The sequence below is a fragment of the Eumetopias jubatus genome, unplaced genomic scaffold (assembly GCF_037043125.1).
Source record: "Eumetopias jubatus isolate StellerSeaLion01/CBP00866 unplaced genomic scaffold, mEumJub1_p1.0 scaffold_16, whole genome shotgun sequence".
Taxonomy (NCBI): domain Eukaryota; kingdom Metazoa; phylum Chordata; class Mammalia; order Carnivora; family Otariidae; genus Eumetopias; species Eumetopias jubatus.
Genome location: NW_028274822.1, coordinates 82795378 through 82801377, shown reverse-complemented (window position 1 = coordinate 82801377; position 6000 = coordinate 82795378).

Genomic DNA, 6000 nt, shown 5'->3' with positions numbered 1-6000 from the left:
TGCTGAGTCAGGAGACTGGGAGATAGTCCTGGCCCACCTGCTATGAAGTGGGTCACCTCTGAGATCAAGGTCCAGACTTTGAGAGGAATGAATGATTGCAGCTTCCAAATAACCCCAGCGCCTAACCTTGGTACCCGTCCTGGAAAAGATGCTTGGGCCCTTGCTGAGTGAATAAATAATGCATGGTCATCTTCCTCATCTGAACTACGGATAAGAATGAGTTTGCTAAGGCAAGGAGGAGAATCCACTAAATAAAACTTTGGTCATAGGTGTTTACTGTGGAATTCAGAAGGCATTCTTGGATTTTGGTGGACCTCCCGTTCTTGCTGTTGCACCAAGTAGAGGGTAGGATTAAATGTGTCTGGCATGTGTGATCATTTCATGTTTATCTTCTAAAACAAATGCAAGTGGGGCACCTGGGTGACTCAGTTGGTTGGGCATCTGATTCTTGGTTTCAGCTTTAGGGAAGCTCAGGGTCGTGAGATCGAGCCCCACGTCAGGCTCGGTGCTGAGTGGGGAGTCTGGGATTCATTCTCTCCCTCTCCCTAAAATAAATCTTTAAAAATAAATAAAACAGAATGCAAGTGCATTTCAGAGATTCTCTTTCAAAAGACAGCGTCACCTGGGGGCTTTCATGCTGTGCATGCAAGACATGGGACATTTATTAATCACCAATCACATACTTTAAGAAAAAAAAGGGATGTTTAAATTCTTCCTACCCATCCTCCAAAAAGCTTATTTTACTAATCATAACATGTTTTCTCCACCAGACAAGGAGTGGACAATTTTTTTTTTCCTGTGAAGGGTCAGTTAGTAAATATTTGAGGATCCGAGGGCCATGCAGCCTCTATCGAAACTGCTTAAGTGTGCATGAAATACATTCCTACTTCATTGTCGGTCTTAAAAATTATTTTTAAGTATACATGAAATACACAAAACTGCTTAACTCTGCCCCTGCAGTGCAGAAGCAATTATAGACCAGACGCTAATGGAGGAGCGTGGCTGTGTTCCAATAAAACTTTATTTGCAGAAACAGGTGGTGGGCCAGGTTTGGGCCCTGAGCTGTAGTTGGCTAGTTCTAGTTGCACTAGACCAAGAACTATGCTGCAGTAGCCTGTGGGTCTCTTAGGCCGGGAAGCAAGCGGATGCTCCAATCTTTGGAAGCAGGAAGCATGCCTTCTACTTCAGCAACCAGTTGCCTTGGAAACTGCCTGGTATGAGGAACTGTAGGATATGCTCTGTCAGCCCCCAAAGCCATGACCCTCCATCTCTTTGGAGGCTGACTGGGGGCGGGGGGTGGGGGAGGGGGCAATGAACCCGGCTCCCCGCTCTCTGACTTCCAGGGAAGCTCAGCTATTGGGAGGAACAGCAGGACATTAGGAGAGAGGTCAGGGCATCCCCCCGCCCCCACCACTGGGCCACCTGCTGGCCAGCGGCCTCTCCTCCACCAAAGGCTACAGCTGGTCAGGCGGCCCTCTCAGACGGCTCCCTGCTCTAGGTTCCAGGAACCACTCCCTCCCTCTATAATCTGCTGGAGCTGCTCTAGCAAACACCACACATTTAGCTCTGGCAGCTCAGGGGGCTGGGAAGTCCAAGATCAAGGGGCGAGCAGATCTGGTGTCAGCTGAGAGCCTGCTTCCTAATTCACAGTAGGCCATCTTCTGTGTCCTCACACGGCTTAAGAAACAAGGGAGCACTCTGGAGTCTTCTGTAAGAGCATCAATCCCATCCATGAGGGCTGCAGCCTCATGACCTAATCACCTCCCAAAGGCCCTCCTCCTAACACCTCGGGAACTAGGTTTCAGTATAGGAATTTGGAGGCGGGGACACAACATAGTCCATAGCACTCTCCTTGCTTCTTCAGGCACAGGGGTGTTAATGGGGTCTGTGCTGCTAGCCCCACGGGACTTCTACCCAACCCCCACCAAAAGGTGTGGGAGGGAGCATGAAAACGCAAAAGGGTGGTGGTGGTGGAGTTTAATGAAGGGATCTCATCTGAATGTGCCGTCTGCGTCCTGCTGGGATGCTGAAAGCCAGGAGCACTAACCAGACAATCCAGGCCCCACGCTACATGCTTTACCCACATCAGCTCCTTCATCCCACCCAGGAGTTAGAGCCTGTCTGCCAGGCTTACCTAAGATGGTCCCCAGTGAGCCCAGCTCCTGGTGTTCATGCCCTTGTAAAACTGCTCCCCCTGCCCCCCACCGAGTGTGATGGGACCTGTGACTTGCTCCTGACCAGTAGCACAAGGCATGGGGGATAGGAAGCTGCATCTGGGAGATGTTACATGAGATTGGAACCTCCCTCTACGCACCCCCTTGCTGGCTTTGATGAAGCAAGCGGCCATGAGGGGGGAGACCCACATGACAAAGAACCAAGGGCAGCTTCCTGCCTGTAAGTCTCCAACCTGCAAGAAATGGATCATGCACCTGCAGAGCCTTAGGGTGGGACCACAGTCCTGGCTACCACCTTGACTGAAGCCTTTCGAGAAACCTTGTTCCAGCGGACTCAGTTTAGCCATATCCTGACTGCTGACCCACAGAAACAGAATAAACGTTGGCCATTTGAAGCTAGGTTTATGGTAATCTGTTAAGCAAGAAGATAATTGCACAGCAAGATAATTGCCTTTTTCAGGTGAGGACTATGAGGTTCAGAGAAGTGTGCTACCTTGCCTCGGGACCCAGGCAGGACCCAGGCAGGACCCCGGCAGGACCCCGGCAAGACCCCGGCAGGACCCAGGCAGGACCAGGACTGCCAGGTCTTGGAGCTAAGTGCCCCTCCTCTGTGTGTACATCTTCCCAGCAAGTGTTGCTTCCTTGGTGAATGACTTGCTTCTTCCTGCTCTACCCAGCACCACCCGGAGAGCCGCAGGAGGCCAGGGTTTGTAAAACAGCATCTAGCTGTCAGCACTGACATTTGTCAAAGGAAGTGACTGCTCTTGGGCTCCAACACCGTTCCCAAAGTGGACAGTGCTTTTGAGAAGTGCTAGCGTACAAGCTTGTCAGGTGCAGCCGGAGGGGAGCTGGTACAGGGATCTGAGGCTGGGGACAGATAAAGGGGAGGCAACTGCCGGGGGAAGCCTGGCATCTCTTTCTTCACCCACGTCTTACTCACAGCTAGAAGCAGCCTCTTTCTCCAAAGCACTCATGGGGTGGGAGATGGGGTGGGTGCAGGGAGAGGAAACCATGTCTCTTCAGATCTTCCTATTAGGACCCAGAGCTGATGAGCCCGTGACACAGAAACCCCCTCTCTAGGAAACCAGCGCTGGATGGACAGATGGACAGCATGTCTATGCAGCACTGACTAGAAGCGGAGAGGCCCCCTTCTGTTCCAGAGTAAGGGGTGATTGGGGGTGTGGTCCACCAACTGAGAGAATTGGGTCCTGAATTTGAGAGGTATGCCCTTTGGAAAGGGGGCATGTGAGCATCCCGTTTTGTGGGAACATTCCTAAATCACCCTGCCTTGTGGTCCCGCTTTGTGCCACCATCCTCTATCTGCATTATTAAGCAAGACTAGGTAACTCCAGATAAAGAAGGTGCACAAGTCATTGCTAGGCAATAAGAGGGCAGGGTTTTTTTTTTTGTTTTTGTTTTTTTTTGTTTTTGTTTTTTGCCTAGGCACTGGAGATATGGTGGCGAACAAGACACCGTGCCTACTCGAATGTTTAAGTATCTTAATAGATGATTGAAGCCAATTACCAAGTGCCAGGTACGATGCTAGACCCAGGGATATAGTGGAAGCAAAACAAGATCCTAGCATTTGAGCTTAGAGCCTGGCGATGGGGAACCAATGAATGCTGGAGAACAAACATTCCTGAACTCTGTATCTTCAACCAACACTGATGTCTCATTATACGGTGGAGCTGGCATTTGGGCAGGGCTCAGCTGGGTAGTCCTTCTGGCTCCCCCACCCCTCATGATGGCAGCGGGAGTCACTCGTGTGCTTGCATTTCCCTGGAGGTTCAGGTGGAACGCCCATATGGCCCCTCTCATCACCCAGACTTCACAACATGACGGCTGGGCTTCCAGAAGGGAAGGCAGTAGTCCAGTCCTCTGAAGGGTGCAGAAGTCCCAGAACAGCACCTCCATGCTCTGTTGGTTAAAGAGGGTCCCAGGGTCAGTCCGCACTCCAGAGGAGGGGAAAAGAGCTCCATCTCTCACCATGAGGAATGCACGTGCACACAGCGAGGGGAGGAATTGTGCGAGGAATTTCTGAGACCATCTTTCCTCATACAATTTCGGACAGTAATACCCTCAGATTATTTTTGTTTTTGCTGTTAATACTCACTACGATGAGTATTTTTGTGCTCTGATGGGAAGGGACTTGAGATGATACATATTAACATTTATAGGATTATTTAATCCTCAAGTATGAAGTAAAGAAAGTGTTATCCCCATTACACACGTGAGGAACTAGAGACTGAAAGGTGAAATCAGGATGTCCTGGCTAATTAGTGGGGGGCTGGTATTTGGAACCAGGGCAGGACTTCATAGCCTATACTATTTTGTAGAGTGCCGTTACACTGAGCCAGGAACCACTAGGAGATGCAAAGATTCATGGCATCCCTTTTGATTAAAACAATCTATATCATCCATTCATCTGTTCATGTGTATGTATTCATATGCACCCATGAATGAATGTATATGTTATGGTCGGAACACATTCACATACGTTGTCTGATGTGCATGCATGAAGAAAACGGCACACGTAACACACAGAACATGTAACATACATATGGTCTGTGCCTATGGAGAAAAGGGGTTGACTTTGGCCATTTCTATTTCCGACTCTTTCCAGAGGGCCTTCGGGAGGATAGATTCCCCGTGGCTCTCTGACCCAGTGGACTGGAGGCTGGTGCACAGGAAAGGTTTATGCATCCTTCCCATGAGACACCAACAGCTCCCAAAGCCATGGCTGGGGTGGGAAGAGCTGCCTGGATGTTAAGATTTCTCTAAGTATCTAGTCCACAACAGGAGCGGACTCTTCCTTCCAGATGCTGGGGTAGGTGGTGGTGGTGGAGGAAGGGAGACCCTCAACCCCTGCATTTAAGGGAAAGACCTGAGAGATGGGGAGGCAGTAATGTGTGGCAGAAAGAAGACAGGTACATTTCTTTGTGTGTCCATACAAATACATAATCATGTATTCGTGGGACATTTTCAATATATTGTATCCTAGAGTTGGGCTCCCTCCCCGTGTGGCCCCTGTCCTGCTTCTTACCTGCTGGGCACCACAGGGCCCATAGACTGGATCCTCTATTCTCCCATCCTCAGAGACAAAGCTTCTGGAACAGGCAGCGCAGCCCCAAGGGCCTTGTCCAACCCCAGGGAGCAATGGATGCAGTGTCTCATGCAGACCCTGGCAAGGTCAGGGGGACCCCCAGCAGCCCCCTCCTGTTGCTGTTGAGGGATCAGAAGTCCACCTTTGGACATAGCAGCAGACAAGAGTGCTAACCTTCCACTAGAAAGTGAAGTCTTCCAGTAATGATGCCTTGATGCTTGGTGCTTGCACATAGTAGGTTCTCCGAGGCACCTGCGAACAGCCAGCTTCAGAGAAGACACCTGCGAACAGCCAGCTTCAGAGAAGACACCTGCTGTCTCCTCGGCCGCTTACCTGCAACCAGCCCAGACACAGGTTTCCTGTTCCCAAGGCTCCCTTCTTCCGGCTGGCTGGCCCTGTAGTCTGTCACCGACAGGACAGCCAACCCCAGAGCCGGGTGACCTTTCAAAGACACTGGGATTTGTTTAATTTTCAGAATTCACCTCTCTTCATCCTTCTTATCAGAGGCAGCTAGGCCCCAGCTGGGGAGGCTGTTTGGCATTTTTCCCTGAATTTTGAAACAGATGGGCTGGGACCTTCGAAGCCAGAGTCCTTTCTTCTCCGTGGAGAGCGATGAGAGAGAGGATAGAATGGGGAGGGGGTGGAAAGCCCTAGAGGAAAGGGGAAGCGCCGAATGCACAACGGTGGTAATGCCCAACTCGTCTTCACGAAAACCTTGTTCTT